The sequence below is a fragment of the Panthera tigris genome, chromosome D2 (genome assembly GCF_018350195.1).
Source record: "Panthera tigris isolate Pti1 chromosome D2, P.tigris_Pti1_mat1.1, whole genome shotgun sequence".
NCBI lineage: Eukaryota > Metazoa > Chordata > Mammalia > Carnivora > Felidae > Panthera > Panthera tigris.
In genome coordinates this window covers 66,865,141-66,886,379 of record NC_056670.1, presented here as the reverse complement: position 1 = coordinate 66,886,379, position 21,239 = coordinate 66,865,141, and the positions used below count along the sequence as shown (strand labels likewise).

At 42.4% G+C, this 21,239-nt stretch overlaps 1 long non-coding RNA gene across 1 annotated transcript; it reads right to left on the bottom strand.

The window, feature by feature from the left end:
- Positions 1 to 416: 416 nt before the first annotated feature.
- On the bottom strand, positions 417 to 12,364 carry LOC122231768. The gene is made up of 3 exons (XR_006209005.1): positions 11,950 to 12,364; positions 11,655 to 11,873; positions 417 to 2,054 (listed from the first exon to the last, which is right to left on the bottom strand). It is a non-coding gene; the product is annotated as an uncharacterized LOC122231768 (long non-coding RNA).
- Positions 12,365 to 21,239: the final 8,875 nt, after the last annotated feature.

The following is a 21,239-nucleotide window of genomic DNA, read 5'->3' as shown; positions in this document are numbered from 1 at the left end:
TTCCTGAGGAGTTCACATTTGGGCCGAGCTCTGGAGGTAGAGTGTGAGTTAACTAGGAGGGAGCTGGAAGTCATGGCTGGAAGAGGAGACAAAGTGTGTGCAGACTCAGAGGAGGGTTGCTTATTTGGGGACATGGAACACAGACTGGGAGAGTGGGAGTCTGTGTGTGGCTCAGGGAAGCAGGAGAAGCATGGGAGGGGGCATACACTCAAGACTGAGTCATTCCTCAGTGACTGCTTATTTCAGAAAGAGAAAGGAGAGAATTAAGGTGATAAGAGTGAAAGGGTTAATGTGTTACCCACTAGCTGAAGGTCATTCAGAGGCCTGTGAAAGGCAACAGGGAGTAGTAGGGACTGTGGAAAACTCCAGGATTACATACATACACATACATACACATATATACACATAGACTGTACTCAAAGGCATTTACATTTAAAATATGTTAAAACCTGTTACTGGCCAAACAAAGCAAAATCTGAGGGTCAGCACAGTTTTGGGTGCACGTTGGCTGGAAATAAGGAATGTGGAGGAGGGAGCTGGGAACTGCTTGTCCAAGAGCTAGAAAAAGAGCCAAAAGAGCCCCTCTGGTCCTGTGACTCCCCTGTGGCTGTCAGATGGTCTTCTCTGTGCCCACGCTCCTTGTGGCCCCTCCGGCTTGCCTCCCAGGGCTCACCTATTCCACAGTGACCCCATTCTCTCCAGAAGCAGGGTCGAGGGTGGGATAGTACCATTGACTTATGAATGGTGGGGTGTGGAAAGGGCTCCGAGCAGTTATCTGTAGCTCAGGAGGGCCTGGCTATGGGTTACAAGCCCTACTGGGTTCCCCTGGGCTTAGTGAGACTGGCAAGCTACGGCATGAAGATTTGAGGGTGAGGTAGAGAAGGGAAAAAAAAACAGATGATGCAGAAAGGAGTTGTTGTAGCAGATGTATCACCTGAGAAGATAAGACCAGAGAACTTACACACTTATCAGTTATTCTACCATTAATTTCCTAGCCCAATTTTGGGTCATTTGCATCTCATAATTGGCTCTTTCAAAACTTGAAGGCAGGGAGCTTATTTGGCAACCTCCTCCACTTTCCCTTTGTGACAGGAGAAGCATGGCTGAGCTTATTTTAAATGTAATCACGTTTGATCAAAAAACCCCCCACAATGATTGGTTTTCCCCTTCTTTGCTCTGATTTCAATGACCTTGCACGTATTGGGGTTTTTTTCTGCATTTAATCTCTTCTCAGGTATGCAGAGGGAAGATGCTCAGCCTTTGTGTTTGCTTTCCCTACAATTCTGATTAAGAACTACTTTAATGTTGCTAGACCTTTGTGAGGCAAACCTCTTTACAAGACAGGAGGAAGAGCTATCTCACTGAAAAAGAAACACTTTTAAAGGCCATTTCAATATGCAAACATTTCTCTCGCCACACACATGCATCTAATTGCTTGTTTCTAAAACAAAATGCAGAGACAGAATTTTGAAATCACAGGTTCATGAACAGCAAGTCGCTAAATGCAGTGAAAATTTGTGGCTTCTTGATGGCCCAATGTTCATTTCACTTAATGCCAGAATAGCACTGAGTTTATGTTCAGGGATTTACTTTTTCTCAGTCCATAGGATTCTAGTGGAGTTGACTTTGTCTTAAGTCCCCCCAAATTGTTACATCTGGGCTGAGACAACCAGAGAATCACATTCTCTGGCTGGTTCAGGGATGGCCACCTGACCAAAGACTGGCCAATTAGGGTCAAGAAGACTCAATTTGGGACAGGTTTCAGCCACGAGGGAGGAAGATTCTTTCCCTTTCCTGCTGTACCAAAACCTGAAAGGACATGAGGCGTGAGCTGCCATGGCCATCTTGTCTCCACAACAAGAAGACTTATGAGAGCCAATATGTCAGAAGGCAGAGCCAGGAAAAGAAATCCTGTCCTTGTAACATCGCTTGAGCATTTCAATCTCATAGTGCCTGAAGCCAGCTTACCCCACAGACTTCTACACGATACAGTACATTTTCAGTTTTTCCTGGAGTCTGTCTGAATCAGGTCTTCTCAGTCTTCTGGGTATCATCTGTCCAAACATAAAGCAATATGGCTGGTTCCAGTATATGATTCCAGTGAAATCTGTCCCATTACTTTATAGTCACATCTTATTGTTGCTGTATAATGCTTTCAACTTCTTGAAGCATCTTGACCAATGTGTTATTGCATTTCATCCAGGCCATCCTTATGGGAATTTTCCCACATCACCTCCATATACTAAGCCTCTCCCCCAAGATGATCTGCTAGTACAAAGAAGAGCCCCGATTTCCCCGTAGGCCCACAGAAGATCCTCTCTGCCCACATCCTCTTTTCTTGAAAGAAAAAGTTAAACATTTTAATAACTACCCAAGGAAACCCAGTCTTGGGAGGGGTGATTAAACAGGAGGTTCTTTTTCACCGCAGTCTCATAATAGACAAATCCCAGGAAAAATCCCAAGTGTCCAGCCATTAGCACCTCTATATCATTAGTAAGAAACCTTTGACAAGGCAGACCTAAATGTCCAATTGCCAAAAAAATACAGGTGACAAGGCCAACTTTGTGTGTAGTATGCCATGTTTGAGGTTTTAAAAAATTGCTGAGAGGGAGTTGATTTTGGGGGTGCTGGAAGATGTGGTTAAGGAGTGGCATTGTAGGAGCCTACAGCTGGGAAGGAAATGAGGTGACTGCTTGTCTTCTGGAGGAAAAGGCAGATCCCTGGTTCTTTGCATTCTCTCAATGTCTTAACATTTTCATTACGTGTTTTCTACCCAGTCATCGATCTGGGCTATGTCTGCGGAGGCCAGGGCCAGGATGGCCTCATTCTCTAATGCTTTCTGGGATTAACCTTATTTTGTACAATGGGTATATGGCTTGAAACCCCAAGCTCGAGGCACCTGGCTGACTCAGTTGGTGGAGCATGCGTTCTCAGGGTTCTGGCTTCAAACACCATGCTGGGTATAGAGATTACTTAAAAATAAAAATATTTTAAAAAATGTACCAAGCTCAAGGGGCAGGAACAGAGGAGTGAAGGCTGTAAGAACCTAGGCATTTCATGGGCCTTGTGCCTTCCTCAGACCCCCGAGGAGGTGGCACCAGGAACACAGGGTCCACAGCAGGGACCAGGAGCCAGGGAAACACTTTGAGAGGGGCAGGTACTCAGCCTATGAGGAGCAGGAGGGACGCATGAATCAACCTAACAAGCACCTATGATGATTCAAGAACCAGCAGGCCAAATGTTCTCAACAGCAGCAACAAGAACAATCACAGCAATGCCCAGGGGAGTGCAGGACTCCTCTCATCCAAGACCCTTTCAGGGACCCTCTCTCACCCCCAAGATGTCTGGGAATCAAGTAGACATGGGCTCTGCAGACAGGACTAACTCCAGCACTAGGAAGCTACTGAATTTACAGGAGAGTCTGACCCTGGAGTGTCTTATGTCCGAATGGATGGATGGTACAGTCTGTGAGCCTCATCGATGTCATTGTCAGAAGCTGTGGCTCAATGGTCTTTGCTGCTGTCAACTATTCCATAGTGTGAATGGCACACCATCTGTTTATCCAGTCCACCATTGGTGGTCATCTGGCTTATTTTCACTTTACAACCATCACAAATCATGCTGCTTTCTTCATTGGGTTTGTACCATGTTTTCAGTTCCTAGGACTGGGGCTTGGAGTAGAATTGCTGTTCATGGGTCAAGCTTTTTATGTTCAGCTTCAGAGGATGCTGTCAATGTTCCAAAGGCAAGGCTCTGAGGAATTTGTCTTCGCACCAGAAAGCCCCTGATGCTCGGTGTCCTCACCAACATTTGGGATTATGACACTTCTTTCTGTCAATCAGAAATTTTACTCTCTATTAATAATCTGTGGCTTTTGCTGTGGTTTTAATATTGATTTCCCTGCTGATAGTGAGGTGGGGGCACACCTCAGTTGTTCACCAGGCATTAGGATTTCTCATGTAATGTATTCATTTCTTGGTCCGTTTTTATTTGAATTGATTCTTAAAGCTCCCTTAACCATTAGTAGGCTGCAAACATCCCCCCCCCCCCAACCCGCCGCCCCACCATCATTTGGCTTGTTTTTTCATCCTTTGCGTGTCTTTTCATGAATAGAATTTCTTGGCTTCAGTGTTGTTTATTTAATTGTTTCTCAAACTACCTGTGGGTGATGGAACAATTTTTTTCCCCATTTCCATCAGTGGCAGATTGATAGGTTCTGAAATAAAGTCTGATTATTAATGTAGAGGAAAATTTTTTAAAAATAAGAAAAATACTTTGACTTTTAATACTCCTTATTAGGTTTTCTTCAAGTGAAGCACCTATATTGAGCCAGACACATTCAGACACTCAACAGATGCTTTCAAATCTAAGATGGAGAGGATAAAGACATCTCACAGGCTAGGGATGCTGGAAATGGCATGTGACAGAAAAGAATATTGAACTTCCAGACGTGACAAAGAGGAACACAAAAAAACCAATATAATGACAAAATGTCCTCAAGCACAAAAGTCTCAAAACAATTGGATTAAGAATGGAATACATTCTTCCCTAGCATATTTCTTGCCATATGAATGGTCTACCAGAATCAAAAACAGGGAACATAGTGATCTAACTCATTTACATGCCATTACCAAGAATGTTCTAGGGGTTTATCATTTTGAGGAAGAACTCTGCTAGCGTCAGAGTTTGGAAATGAAAGCAAATTAATTTTAGATGTGAAAAAGATGTGTTTGTGTTGAGTCTATGTATTAAATATCTGGGGGTGAGTTGAGTATGGTGTATAAGTGTGTTTATATGTTGAATGTGTGTTGAGTGTGTGTGTGCATGCCTGCAGGTGTGCCCACAGTAGGAAGGTGTGTGGCAAGGACACCAGGAGGAGAAAAACACACCTGCTTTAGATCACATGTATCGCATCAGAAAACCAAAGGGCTGCTTCCAGAGACTGATTTCTTTTGTGTAATTTGCAACTTGGCCCAAATGAAACAACAGAGCAGCTATTATTTATTTGGAGGGGATTACTTTCAGTAGTCTGGAAAAGCATGGAGGACATAGGGCCAGTGTCTGTCCTCAGCCCACATGGTAATCTCATGGTTGGAAGCTTCTTAGTCATCTCTTTCTTCAGTGGGACTTACAGCCCACTTCTCCCTTTCAAGTGAAAAGCTAATCCTTAATTATCTAGAGAGAATCACAGAATGGGATGCAATCCACCAAGAAAGTGGGGGGGGGGGTAGAGGGAGGGGTGATGACAACAAATATACCATTAAGAAATCGGTTTGTGGGCTCTCATTCAGTTACCTATGTGACGGGTATAATCTAGACGCTCAATAGGCTGAAAGCTCTTCAAGACCTGCAACTTTTAATTTGCCTCCCTATCCAGCCCCCTCCCCCTCTTTCTCACACTCGGCACTGTGAAGATCTTAATAATAACAGTGATAATAGCTAACACTGAGCACCTGCTCTGTGCCAAGTGCCATGCGGAAGCTTCACTGCAGTTGACAAGGGGCCATATGCTTTGGCGAAGAAGACTTTGCCTTCTCAGCTCATACTCCTCCCTCTCTGGGCTCCAGTCACACCAGCCTTTGTTTAGTTCTTGAGCCCACTAAGCTTTTCCCCCTCTGAGAGCCTCTGGGCTTGCAGTTCCCTCTACCTGGAAGCTTCTCTCTCCAACCCTCAGCATGGTCGACTCTGTCAAACGCTGCTGAAAGACCAACCAAGTTCAGAACACAGCAGTAATTGCTGGACTGGGGCAAAGCAGACACTCTCGGTTGTCTTGACAGGTGTGGTCTCGGTGGCTTAGGGACAACAGAAGCCCCAGCTGCAGAGCACAGAGACCACATAGAGTGAACAAGTAGAGATGGTAATTACAAAAATGCCGTGAACAGAGGCAGAAAAATAAGGTAATGGCAGGAGAGTGATGTGGGGTCAAGGAGGGTTTTTTGTTTTTTGTTTTTTTCCTTTTAAAACAAGAGATAAGAGAGTGTGCCTCTATATGGATGGAAATGGCACAAGCCTCTGGTACACAGGGATAATTTCTGGGAAGAGATGTTTGGAGAGGAGCCAAGTGAAAACAGGGTCTGATAGGATGGGAAAATTGCAGATTGTCAGGCAATATTGAGTTTGCTCAGTAAATTTAATGCTCACAAAAATCCTATGGGGTAGATTCTGTTGTTTTTCTTATTTCATAGATAGGAAATCTAAGGGCCAGCAGTGTGAAATACCTTGTCCAAGGTCATATTCAGGCAGGTACAGGAGCTAATGGTGATGTGACACAACATTCTGACCCCTGGTTTATCACAGGATCCAAGTGCAAGAGTATGGAGGGTGAAAAGTCAGAGAGAAGCTCGAGAGTTAACAGGGATACACCTAAAACCCAAGGCTTGCAATTCAGATCCTGGAGAAATGGAACAGCTCCAGTGGTTTATAAACATGGAGATTTTCAAGACTTTGTATATTGCAAAAAAAAAAAAACCAAAAAACCCAAAAACAAAAAAACCCAAAACGTATCTGTTTGCAATGTTCTATGTTGATGCTTGGGTGTTTGCTTTGAGCCACATTTCCATTTCATATGCTTTTCTGTTTGTGTGTTACATTTCACAACAAAAGGTTTAGAAGGAAGCCTGAGCTGCCTTTTTGATGGTTGATAACATGTGACTATCTCCCCTCAAAATGTGGCTCAAGTCAGTAATTAAAAAACCTGGTCATCGAAACCACCTGGGAAAACTTCTAAAATGAAGATTCTCATCCAAGACCAGGGACTCAGAATTCCCTGGCACACAGCCCAGAACATGTATCATCGGAAAGCTCCCTGTGACTCTAATGCTCGGCTAAGTTTGGGAACTGCTCACCTCAAGCACACTAGGTTCAGTTAAAATCAATGTTTTCTGCAGTGTTGTTTCCTACGGTCTTTGGAGATGTTCAAAATATGCCTCCTGCCAGTCGGCTAATCAACTCAACAATGTCGTCTGTTCTCTTCTCCTGCCCCGTACCCTAAACCTGACCCTACCTATTTCTTTCTGATCTTTCCACTGCTTCATACATGGGATAAGAACATATATGCAAACACATGGTGTTTACCTTAAACACTGAATGATCATAAAACCGATCACGTCTCTTCTCTCATTAGCATCCCTCTCCCTTGACAACTCAGGGGAAAGACTCCATGCCACCCTGAGGAGAGAGCTTTATAGGGAGGTCGGAGCCATAGACAGTGGCACATACACTCATGTGGGAATTAAGCAGCTTCCTGACTGAGCTAAACCTAGCAGCGGATAGGGGGAAAATCCACCAAGAAGCCACAGCAGTGTACTGGTCAGGGAAGGAGAAACTGTCCACACTCATTTTTAATCCAGAGCCAGCTGACCATGGCCATTCCTGGAAAGGAAGGCAGAAATGCTCGGGTGGGGGTGGACATTTTAGAAGGTAAGAGCTGAAGTGGCCAAACCAGCCAGGGTTCATGATCAAGACTCACAGAGGCCCTAGAGGAGCCAGCTCTGGGAGTATTACTTTCCTTCATTCTCTAACCCAGAAAGAACACAATCAAAATACAGTTCCAAAAAAGAGAAAGAAAAGAAAGAAAGAAAGAAAGAAAGAAAGAAAGAAAGAAAGAAAGAAAGAAAAGAAAAGAAAAAAAGTATAGCACCAGTTGCCACCGTTCCCCAAAAAGAAAGAAGAAAAAGAGCGTGAGTTTAAGACTTTGCTTTGCCATTTGAATCTCAGGAGTGCATAAGAAGTAGCAGTCAGAGCAGAGATGCTCTATTAAAGCCTGACTCATCCTTGGCAATTTATTGTGCCCCCCCTTCCTTGTGACACAGAGGAGTGAGGTGAGTAATCCTCTACGCAGCCAGAGAAAAATAGATCCCCAAATGCTTTCCATTATGCTAAAGGCCTGTGTCACCAGCTGCTGCGGCAGGGGGTGTGGTCACCATCCATTGCTGGGGAACTGTCACATCTTCTGACTCCCTCTCTCCAGGGCTATTTGTGGTTCTAAAAGTGCAACAAGCAGGGACTAAAAACTGATCGGCAGAGAAGTCTAAAAGCCCTACTGAGGGTCTCATGAGAGCCTTTATATGCAGGAGTCCACAAGGCCACACAAAAAGAAAACAGTTGGATCCACTTTCTGCTGCTTGATGCTTCCCTGCCCCTTCCCCACAGGCATAAGAACTACCTCTTTTTCCCCCAGAGTAAAAATAGCTACTATTTACTGATTGCCTGTTGCATGTCAGGCACTGAGCAAAGTATTTTCCTTGGGTTATGCAAACTAATTCATGTGTGTGTGTGCACACATGTGTGCATACATATACGAACACATACATCCTGAGGTGGGTACTAACAGAATCTCCTTTTACAGTAAATTTCCACAATTGGCCCCAGAATTACCTGGTTAATGCAGGACACAGACCCAGGCAGTCTTCAGAAGAGAAGAAAGCTCTAAACAAACACAACCATATTACATTACCTGCTTGGCTAAATGCAGTTATTTGAACAATGAACAAGAGAAGTAGAGGAAAAAATTTCTGTTGCTTCATTTATTTGTTTCATAGAGTCCCCAGGTCTTATCCCAGAGACTGGAATACTGATCAATAACCCCAGATGTCCTAAAAGCATTTTTTCTTACAAAAGGCCTTCTAAAAGGAGGAAATGGAGATGTGGTCATTGCCAGAGCTAGAGGCTTGCTAATAAAGCAGTAGTGGGTACAAATCACAGGTAATTACGTGAAGCTTCTTCCTCCCTTACAAAAACTTAAAAAGAAAAAAACCTGAAAGCCTCTATCTTCCTCTATGAGGCTCTAAAAACATATATTAATTTCCAATATATCAGAACCATACTTTCCCCTTCTGGAATTGACCACATTATCCTCCCACCCAGCTGGAGCTGTGCTAGGGAGAAAAATAAATGTTTGTCTCAATGGCATTTTCTTATTCAGCTAATTGATTTTTTTAAAAATAACAATAATGCTTGAACATCCAGCCGTCTAATTACTAGCAGCTTTTTATTTGCACTATCATTAACTTCACAGCTGCCTTGCCAGTGACAAGTGATACCACAGAGACATCAGCTGCAACACTTAGTTTCTGAAAGGAAGAACATGAAAAAGGCTTGACTCTCCCTCTGTCAAGGTCAGTGAGGGCTGCAGGCTGATTTCAGTAACACAAGTGCCCGACTTCAAATCAAGGAAACTGCATGTGGAACCATGTTGGGTGGAAGGAACCTTGAAGGGCATGTGGCTCAATGCATTTACAGTTGAGTCAATTTGAGGTCCAGAGAGGTTAAGTGACTTGCACAGGATTACACAGCTACCCACCTCCTGCACTGGAACTGAAGCCCAGGCCTCCTGATTCCTTAGCTATTTTTTAAAACATTTAAATTGAAGCATACTAACAGAGAAGTATATCTATCATGAATATACAACTTGAATTCAAGTATCTTGAAGTGAACACATCCATGAAACAACCACCCAAGTCCAGAAACAGACCACCTCAGAAGCCCCCCTGGTGTTCTCCTTCCATTCACTACAAACTCTCTCCTCCCCAAAGATAATCATGATGCTGACTTCTAACATCACAGATTACTTTGGCTTGGCCCATGTTCTTTCAATAAAGAGCTGTTTTATTATGTGGCGTTTAGCTACTCAGACCTAAAAAATAAATGTTTACTTGGAGCATATTAAATGATATATTAAGAAAGTATATGCCAAAAGTTTCAAAACCCCATACCATTAAGGAGTATGGGGTCTCCCTTGGGAGTGATGAAAACGTGATGTGAATTTTACCTCAATAAAAAGACCTCATCACTTAGGGCATATACATTTCACTGTATGTAAATTTAAACAAGTTGTAAAAATATCTTGACTCTTAAAGACAGCATCTCCCTAACAAAGGCTTATCAATACATTCCATGTGTCTGCCCTACAAGCCTTAAGTTACCACCTTGGTGTTCTCCTTTGGCTCTCTTCTCTTCGTTGCAGTGCAATGTGACTTTTGCCCTCATCTCTCCACTAAACAGTCCCATATCTGGGTCATCTGGCCCAAGCCAATGGCCAGTTCTCTGTCCTCCTCTTACTTAATCTCAGTGTCAGCATTCAACCTAGATGACAACTCTCTTGTTCTCCAAACACTTGTCTAAGCTTCTGTGTCATCATGTTTATCTGGTTTTCTTCTTACTTCACCAGCCGTTTCTCATTTCCTTTTGCTCCTTCTCCCATTGGTGCAGGCCCAGGGCTGTTTTTGATCATCAATCTTTTCCTCTTTAGTTGAGTGTCCTCCCCCAGTCCATCCATATGTCTATGACATGCAAATAACTATCTCTAGCCTAAACATCTCTGCTGAATTCGAGGTGTGGCTAACCAACTGCCCACTTGACCTCTACTTGAATGTCCCACACAGTTAAGACAGAAGTATGGATTCTTTTCTACCCCAATTCAGATTTCTCCTTTTTGTAAATGACACCATCATCCACTTAACTGCTTGGACTAAAACTTGATCATTCTGCTTGCATCAACCCTTTCCTCACACCTCACTTGTAACCCATCAGTATATCCTACTGGCTCTGCCTCCAAAATGTATCCTAAATCCACCACCTGTCTCCATTTCCATCTTGGATACTCCAACCCTGGTCCAGGGTCCCTCCTTTATTTCTTGCTTGGACTACTGTGTTATCTCCCAATAGGCCTTTCTTCCTTCCCTCTTGTCTTCCTTTAGTCCAACCTTCACCCAACAATGGTAAATTCGATCCTCTTAACACTCCAGTGAGTGACCACTGCATTCAGAATAAAACCCAAACTCTCAGGTTAAGGAACTGCCCCAGCTTACCTGTCCAGTCTCTTCTTTCTTCACTTGTCCCTCACTCAGGACACTCCAGCCATACTCACTGCCTGTCTCCCGAATAGGCCAGTCTTATTCATATCTCAGGGACTTTGCATTTGCTCTTTTTTTTTAATGTTTATTTTTGAGAGAGAGCAAGTGGGGGAGGGGCAGAGAGAGAGGAAGACAGAATCCCAATCAGGCTCTGTGCTGACAGCACAGCTGACATGGGCCTCAAACTCAAGAACCGTGAGATCATGACATGAGCTGGAATCAAGAGTGGGATGCTTAGCCGACTGAGCTGCCCAGCTCCCCCACTCTTCTTTATGTGAGAGCATTCTTTCCTAGTCTTTGAATGGCTGCCTCTTATTATTATGACCTCATCTCAAATGTCATCACCTCCTTCAAGAGACCTTCCCTGGCTTCCCTGCTCATGATCCTATGTAATATTCTTGATTCTATCTATACCTGAACTTTTCTTATGTATTTATTGTTGATTTGTTTAATAGTGGTCTCTTCCTGCTGGAAGTTAAGTTCCTCAAAGGCAAGGTCTCAGTTGTATTCATGGTTTTATCCCCAGTGCTTGGAACAATATTTGGCAATAGAAAGCACTATATAAGTTGATTGGCTGGATCTCATCAATTTATCTGAGAAGATGGGAAAGCAAGTTATCATAATATGGTCTCCGTTATTTATCATTTCAGGACACCAAGTTGCAAGTAACAGAAACCTAGTTTAGACTATCTTAAGCAATAGTAAAAGAGAAGACTAGGAGTAGGCCTGTCTTTAGGCATAGCTGGTACCAGAGACTCAAAATTATATTGCCAGAATTATTGCCTTTCAATCTCTCCTTACCTCTCTCTTAGCCCTGCTCTCCTTTGGATTGGTTCCACTTGGCAAGCCCTCTTCATGCAGTGGCTCCTGCCAGCTCTGTGCTTAGGTTCTACATTGTACAGTTCAGCAGCCCCAGCAGAAAGACAGCTGCCTCTTCCAGCCTTTCCAGCAAAGATCTCAGAATTGACTTCCATTGGACCAACCTGGATTGTATGCCCATCCCTGAACCAATCACTGTGTCTAGAGGGAAGTAATATGCTAATTAGTCAAGTAACCCACTCCTAGATGGGAGAGTGTGATTGGGAATTGGCATCACCTGGGCCCCATGGTTTGGGGGAAGAGGAGGATTGGCCTCCCCCAAAAAACTTCAGGGCTATCACCAGGAGGCAGAGATGAAAGTTGTGGGAGGAAAAAAAAAAAAAAAAGATGTCCATCACAATTCTTTTTGTTTCACAGAGCTGAAATTTTTGCCAGTTCCAGAAGAACCTGTACTTTCAATGCTTAAGGAAGAAGAATGGTCTGGCTGCTGCCATCTTACAGGGCAGCCTGATGAGCTCATTCATTCACTGAATATTTACACTACACTGAGTACCTTATCTCACAAGGCCTTTGTGACACCTCCTACCCTGGAAGGGGCCATGCTTTGTCAGTCTCCTGTCAGCTGGTACTGAGTTTACTATGAAGGCCTGACCTCAGGACAGGAGGGTCAATGTCCTTGACTCTGGCCTCAAAGTTCCTGAGCCCTGGTCCATGAAGCCCTCATCTTTCTAGGTCTAATGTTTCTCTTTGCCTTGTGTCACTGTTAAGTCTTCCGGATTTTGCCCCTCAACTCATTTTGTTGGATTGCTCCTTCCTACCCACCCCTCTGAATCTGCCTTCTGACCAAGCCTGTTGCTACCCAAAGTCTGCCTTCACATCAGGCATTTCCCTCAGCAGGTGATTCCTCCCTTAATCTTCAGCAATGGGCATCACACAGAGGGAAGAGCTAGATGTGAGTTGATGCTCACCTACCTTGTGATTACCTTTCATACACTCACAGACTGATACTCAGTAGGTCACGTTTTCCCTTCTTCGAATTCCATTTACTTAGTAAAATAGAGTTTTCCTAACCCTTTCAGATTGTTACTCCCATTTGGTCCTCTGCAATTACGTGTCTTATGCTCCGTGGCTGAGATATGGTAAGAAGAGCACTGTAGTTTTTCCTCTGAGTCATGAACTTGGGGACAAAGCATTCTTCATGATCCCACTTGTTATTTCCTTTTTCTTTAACTGCAGAAAGTCACTCTGGTGGTCAGGTGAATTCCTAAGCAGTGAGCCTTTGGCACGAGTGTTCCCATTCTAACCACTTATGTTGGTTGAACCCATCTACTTGCACAAACAGAAACAAAGTTTATATCTCTACAGAGGTTGCTAACCTGATCCACAAAAGGTAGTTTTATTTCCACCAGAGTATAAAATCCATGATGACAGGGACTTTATTTAGTTACTACTTCATCTCCAGTACTTGGCATATATAGGTGCTCAATGACTGTGAATTCATTCATTCAACAAATGCTTATTGAGCATTTACTAAAGAGGACATTGTGCCAGGTGATACCTGGGATTGAAGGAATACAAACAAGAGTATCTAGGAGAGTATTTCAGCCACAAGTAACAGAACTGTCTTAAACAGTGAGGCACTTATTAGTGCACATAAGTGGCAGTCCAAATTTCAATGAACTCAGGTTTGCTTGATCTACCACCAAGGATCCAGGTTTTTTCACAGCTTCATCCTAAGACTTGTTCCCTCTGGAGGAGAGGGAGAGGAGGGTGAGAAAGAGCAGAGAGTGGCTGCCAGTAACAACTAGTGTAACAGCAGGAAAAAGTAAAGCTTCCTACAAGAGAAAGACCCTTCCCAGAAGTCTTCAGCCTTCCTCTTGCTTCTCTCAGAGGATACAGTTGGGTCACATGCCTATTCCTGAATCATGGATTTAGCTTCAGATTATTCATCCCCTGACCTCACACTTAAGGTGATGGGGGCTTCCTCTGAAGCAAGGGAACTATGTTGAGGAAGGGTGACTCTCTGAACACAAGGAGGTTCTGTAAGAAATAAAGGGGGTAGGAGCTAGTGACCTGGAGATGGGGTCAGGGGGCAGCCATCACAAGATTTCTGATGCAAATCTAGAGTCTATATACAGACAGCCTAGACAGACAGCCCCCAAGTTACGATGGTGTGACTGATGATTTTTCAACTTTTCAATGGTGTGAAAGCAACATGCATTCTGTAGAAACCATACTTTGAATTTTGATCTTTTCCCAGGTTAGCCATATACCATACCATCTCTCATGATGCCATCAGCCATGTGGTGATGAAAATAAACAGCTGCTACACTTGTAATCAATCTGTACCCATACAACCATTCTTTTTTTTCACTTTCAGTATGGTATTCAATAAATGACATGAGATATTCAACACTTCATTATAAAATACACTTGTGTTAGATGATTTTGCCCAACAATAGGCTAATGTAGGTGTTCTGAGCATGTTTAAGATAGACTAGACTAAGCGGTGATGTTCTGTAGGTTAGGTATATTAAATGCATTTTCTACTTGCGATATTTTCAACTTACAATGGATTTACTGGGATGTAACGCCACCATAACTTGAGGAAGATCTGTAATTTCACCTAAGTAGCAATTCTGATTCAGAAGGTCTGTTATGGGGCCTGAACATTGGTAATGTCTTAAAAGCTGCACGGGCGATTCTGATGCCCAGCCTACATTGCACACCAGTGCTGTAAGCTAAGCACTTCCATCCCATAAGTGTTCAAATAAGAATACAGCACAGTCCCTACCCTGGAAAGCCTACACCAAATGTTGTATAAGAGATTTTGGCATATGTGCCAGAGCAGTTCAGGGGAAGAAAAGCTCCCTCTGAGCCAGTAAGTTGGGAAAAGTTCCTGAGAGAAAGGGGGACCTCCAAGGATGAATAAGACTTGAATAGAGAAGCCAGGGAAACCATGTAGTCAGAAGGGCACAGCATGAGCTGGGGTGGAAAAAGCTGGTACACGTGTCAATTCATGTCTCATGTTTGTCAGAGGACAGGCTGATCTCTTCATTGCTGCCTCGTTGGTACGTGAGAAAGGGAAGTTTTCTCATCTTGAACCCATAATTGGAGAAACTGAGGTTTGTTTCCAAAACTTGGTGAATCAGTGCTATCAGATATTCCTGATACTTTGCTGGAACTATTCACCGAGCTTCCTCTTTGAGCACAAAGGGGATTTTAAGAGGCAATGATTGGGGCTTTCACATATTTGTTTTAAAAATCAGAATCACTGGGTGGAAAAACCCTATGAGATCACCTCTCTGCTCTACCTGACCTCTGTGAGGGAGAAACAATGATCTTCTTAGAGACGGGAGATATATCAATTCCTCCTCAAAGCAAACTAAGATAAACCCAATCAAATCCAGCTAGGCTGCAAAAGTGATCGGGAGGAAAGTTAGAAATAACCTGGAGAATATGGAGGAAATTTGTAAATTGGCTGGCAGGTGGATTACATTTAAAGATGCAATTAATGACAGATTCAGAATAGAGTTTCCTTTTAGTGAGTCTGTTAACTCCCAGGCAAGAGGCTTGGTGGTTTGCTGATAGCACAGAAGGTGAGTCATGCAGCACTGGCTGGCTCAGCTAGGCTGGGACAAATGTCACCCACTCACTTTGATGGATGCACCCCATGCATAGAAATATGTGGAAAGATATTGATTTTTTTTAACTCTACCATTACTCACTGTTCTTGACAACTTATTTTCCTTCTTTGGTATATCTTTGTTGTTGATACTTCTTCTGCATCTGAATTGCTTTTTAGTGAACTTTAAAGGGATCTCTGTCATCCTAAAGGAGTTTCTGAGAGGTAGAGAGTTGGCAACAGACTTGCTGTGTGTGGCTTGGGTTGGACATTCTGGAGGAATATTTCCTCTCCCAGGTTTCAAGAACCCTCCCTATGTTATCTGTTAAGTGGGTTCAGAGCAAGAACACTAAGTAAATCAAGAAGTGTCTACAGAAAATACTAATCTGGTCATTAGCTTCAGCAATGAAAACACCCAAAATATGTGCATATTTTTCAAGTAGGGGACATACTTTAAACTTTGTAAGAGAATAATTTTTTCTGGAAGCTCCTAGAAGGAGAACAGTAGGCCAGCGAGAAGAGGACTGGTATAAAGCAGCAAGAGCAGAGGTGAGTTCTGGCTTGCCCACTTTCCAGTCCTTTACCCAGCCAGCTCTGGCAAATGGAAGGTGAGCAGAGGCAAAGAGCAGCTGATGTAGGGGTGTGGCAGGAGCAAAGGCCTCTCTACAAAGTTACGGGTGACTCACACCTGTACAGCTGTGAGAGTCCAACCATTCTGCGGGTTCTGGCTTTCCCAGTTTGAGCTGGTCTCTATGTTCAGAGAGAACCATCTCCCTACATGGTGGATCTGAAATCAGTAACTGCTGATGAGCTGAAAAGGACTGCAAACAAAAGATAATATTTTGGAGAAATTTAGACCTTGTTTTGGCAAATGAGTTGCTAAAACCCATTTTAGATAGACTCATAAAAGGGCCTACTAAATCTAGCTCAGAAGCAAAGGCCCTAGGAATATGAATGGTGGGCATGAGTACTATTCCATAAAAAGTGGTATAAAAAGCAAATAAGGGTAGTCTACCACCTACAGTTGAAAAGAATCCAAAAATAATTTCACTGAAAAAGACTGCCCTCCCAATTTAAGCCAGCTGGTCTACCCAAGTGCTAATGATCATACAAGAGCACTGATCATACCCAGTGCTCATCCCAACAAGTGTCCTCCTTAGTGCCCCTCACCCCTTTAGTCCTTCCCCTCATCCAACACCCCTCCAGCAACCCTGTTTGTTCTCTGTATTTAAGAGTCTCTTATAGTTTGTCTTCTTCTCTGTTTTTATATTATTTTTGCTTCCCTTCCCTTATGTTCATCTGTTTTGTATCTTAAATTCCACATATGAGTGAAATCATATATTTGTCTTTCTCTGACTGACTTATTTCACTTAGCATAATACACTCTAGTTACATCCACGTTGTTGAAAATGGCACGATTTCATTCTTTTTGATTGCCGAGTAATACTCCATTGTATATATATACAACATCTTCTTTATCCATTCATCAGTCGATGGACATACTTTGGGCTCTTCCCATACTTTGGCCATTGTTGATAGCGCTGCTATAAATATTGGGATGAACATGCCCCTTTAAGACAGCACTTCTGTATTTTTTGGATACTTGGTAGTGCAATTGCTGGGTCATAGGGTAGTTTTATTTTTAATTTTTTGAGGAACCTCCATACTGTTTTCCAGAGTGGCTGCACCAGTTTTTATCCCTTATAATAGCTAGTTTAAAAGAACTGTGTCCTAATTCTGATTTCTGCTCATCTTAGGATAAATTTCCATCTATTGTCTTTTCTCTTGATTATGGGTCACATTTTTCTGCTTTTTTGCTTATCTAGTAATTTTGTATTGTGCTTGCACATTGTAAATGGCACATTATAGAGACTATGGTTTTTGTTATGCTAAGCTTTGAATTTTTTATTTTACTAAAGTGCTAACTTGGTTACTAAATTTTTCTCCTCTATGATTGAAATTTCCATTCAGTTCTTTCGTCATTTGTTGGACTGACTGAAGTCTGCCCCCACATGTGTGTAGTTCAGAGATCAGCCAGAGCTTGGGAAAACTTAATGCACAGAATCTGGAACCTCTCCTCTGCAATTCTCTCCTTTCTAGGGTATTCCACTACCACTGCCATTTTCCAGTTGCTGTGATAGCCTCAAACTCTGTCTGCTAATTCCTCAAATAAATTCATCAAAACTGTGGGTTTCTATCCATATTCTAAGTGCCCCAGCATGACATTTTCTGGTGCTTGCCCTGAGGCAAAAAGCTATTTAAAAAACAAACAAACAGTAACTCATCTAGTGCCATTCTCTTCTCCTAAGTGTCAACTCTTCTCTAGTTTCTAGTTTGGTTTCTCTTTAATGCCTTTAGGTAATTTTTTTCATCCAGAGTTTATAATTCTTATTTGCAAAAGGGTTAATCCAATATAAACTATTCTGCTATTAACAGACATGAAATTCCAGGTGCCCAACAAATATTTCTTAAATAGGGGCAGCAGCGTGGCTCACTCAATTAAGCATCGGACTTTCGTTCAGGTCATGATCTCAAGGTTTGTGAGTTCGAGCCCCACATCAGGTGAGCTCAAGCCCCACTTTGGGTGAGCACAAGCCCCACATTGCATGGGCTTGAGCCCTGCTCAGGCCATGATTTAACGGTTTGTGAGTTTGAGCCCTGCTTTGGGTGAGCTCAAGTCCAGAATCAGGTGAGCCCGAGCCCCATTTCGGGTGAGCACAAGCCCCGCTTCAGGTAAGCCCCGCTTATCTCTCTCTCTCTCTCTGCAACTTGTGGAATTCTCTCTCACCCTTTCTCTCTGCCCCTTGCTTACTTGTGCCCTCTCTCAAAACAAAACAATTTCTTAAATAAATTCAAGTCCCTACTTACATCTCCATGTTGATCTTTAAAATACTATCACTTAACCTAGTCCAAATTAAACTCTTGGTTCACTCTCTCACACTTCTAACAAACCTGCTCCTGCCCAAAGCTACTTTATTTTATATATATATGTATACACATGTATATATATATATATATATATATATATATATATACACATAGGTATATATATGTATATATGTGCATATATATGTGCATATATACATATGTACGTATATATATGTGTATATATACATATATTTTATATATATATATATATATATATATATATATATATATATGAAATGACTATCATCCATAAAGTCAGAAAGGTCCTCTAAATTTTAAAGACAGAGCCACTCTGCAGTCCCTCTACTCAATCTTTGCAACATTTGACACCTTCCTTATGACATTATTTTCTCTTGGATTTCCTCCCTTTAGCTGGTGGGACCTTGGTCTATTTTACAAGCTCTTGTTCGAATGGAGCTTATGTTCTAGAAAGGATATATCTATATCTATATCTATATCTATATCTATATCTATATCTATATCTATATCTATATCTATATCCTTCCTGGCATTTCCACTTAAATGTATAATAGGCCTTTCAAACTCAATATGTCCCAAACTGGAACACTCTCACTCCAGAGCCTCTGCACTTGCTGTTCCTTCTGCATGGAATGATCTTCCACCAAATATCCACAGGCTCACAATTCCTACTCCCTTCATGTGTCAGCCCCAAAGTCAATTTTTAATTGAGGCTCTCCTGACCTTTCGCTATACAACAAATACAACTGGTCCCTTCCTTTGGCACATGTATCCCCTTACTTTCCTTTATTTTCCTCCATGGAATTTATCACCATGTAAATATTATAGTTCTATTTTTTATTTTTATTATTATTATTATTTTAAATTTTTTAACATTTATTTATTTTTGAGACAGAGAGAGACAGAGCATGAACGGGGGAGGGTCAGAGAGAGGGAGACACAGAATCTGAAACAGGCTCCAGGCTCTGAGCTGTCAGCACAGAGCCCAACGCGGGGCTCAAACTCACGGACCACAAGATCATGACCTGAGCCGAAGTCGGCCGCTTAACCGACTGAGCCACCCAGGCGTCCCTAGTTCTATTTTTTAAACCGTTGCTGTCAGTCTCCCCTCACGGGAATGTTAGCTCCGTGAGGGCAAGGCCTTATCACTGCTGAATCCCTAGCACTGAGAAAAGCGCCTAGCATCCAGTAGGGGTTCAATAAATATTTGTTAAGTAAATGTTGAGACTGAGAAGAAGCAGAGGTGAATTAGGAACACTAGCATTCACAAGCTGGGAGGTAGAACAAGAGCCATGAAAACAGACTAGCAGCCAAAGGAAGGAAATGCAAGAGACAATAATGTCACAGAAGGCAAAAGAGGAGTTTTCCAAGGAAGGTGCCAAATACTGCAAAGATCAAGTGAGGCAAGAACTGCTGAGTGGCTCCCTCTCTTTGAGGGTTACAGGGCCTTGGTGACTTTATGGATAAGAGTGATTTCAGTGATGTGGTGAAAGAGAAAACCAGACCACAGTGGGATGGAGTAGCAGCAAATAGAAACACAGGGTCAAAGGCTGGGAGAAAGAGCATGTAGGGAAGAAAGGCTGGAGCTGCAGGGATGAGGGGTTAAATGACAGAGGGAAGTTGAGGAGAAATGAGCCCAGCTCAGCCCAGCTGGAGGGATTTGCCTCCGGCAGAAGAAAGATCTCACCCTTTGACTCTGAGATGCAAGGAAGGAGGAGAAGATGGGTTTGTTTGTTTGATGTTGTCAGGCTGGTACATACACCCACAGTCATACAGATTATGTCCCGTATGAGGACCACTGACTGAAGGGGGGCATTTGGCTCCAAAGTTATAAGCCCTGATGTGGGGCTGTGTTGGCATCTTCTAGTAATGTGGTATCCAAGCCACGCCTGTGAGGTGTTGGGTACATTTTCCTAAGGTTTACAAAGGAGGCCTTGAGAGAACTTACATATTTTAAAATAAATAAATGTATATGTTAAATATTACAGATGTAGTGGAAAGCCTCCTGCGTACTACTCTCTGATCCCAATGGCCCTTTCTTCTTCCCCAGATAAAAACACCATCCTGAATTTGGTAGTTTTCATTCCCATGCATGGTCTTACACTTTTACTATACATGTGTTCCCGTAAACAACATATTTTTGCATGACTTTAAAATTTGTGTAAGTGGCCTCCTGCTATACATATTACTCTGTAATTTATTTTTGCTGAACATTGTTTTTGACATTTATCCATGTTGATACATGTACCTCTAGTTTGTTTTTACTAATTTCATGAATATTTATTCATCCCCTAATTTTTTTTCTCCATTTCTTTGTTAGTGGACATTCAGATTGTTATTTTTAAGGTTTCTGTTTTTAAAATCAAAGCTGTAATACATTTTATGTGTCTCCTTATTACATATCGAGAGCTTCTCAGGGAGTGGAATTGCTGGCTTGGGAGAGGTGCCCATTCACTCTCCACATGGATAGAACCACATGTACTCCCATCAGCTGTGCATAGTGTTACCACTGTCTGTGCTTTTTCCAGTCTTTTAAATTTTCTCCCACTTAATGGGTTACAGTTTTTGTTGACATACGCCTGACCCTGATTATGCATAAGTTTGAGTATCTCCCATATGTTTATTGGTAACTTGGGATTCTTTCTTTTGTAAATTGTTTGTTCGTATCTTTTCCTCTATCTTCTTCTCCTCATTATTTTCACCATTCCATTAGGCTGTTTTCTTAATGATTATGTATCATGTATAGTGTGGTTTTTGTTTTTGTTTTGTTTTTTAAATTCTGGTTACTGCTTCTTTTTTTATTTATTTATTTTATTTTTTTTTATTTTTAAAAAAAATTTTTTTAACATTTATTTATTTTTGAGACAGAGAGAGACAGAGCATGAACGGGGGAGGGGCAGAGAGAGAGGGAGACACAGAATCAGAAGCAGGCTCCAGGCTCTGAGCCATCAGCCCAGAGCCTGACACAGGGCTCGAACTCATGGACCGCGAGATCGTGACCTGAGCCGAAGTCGGACGCTCAACCGACTGAGCCA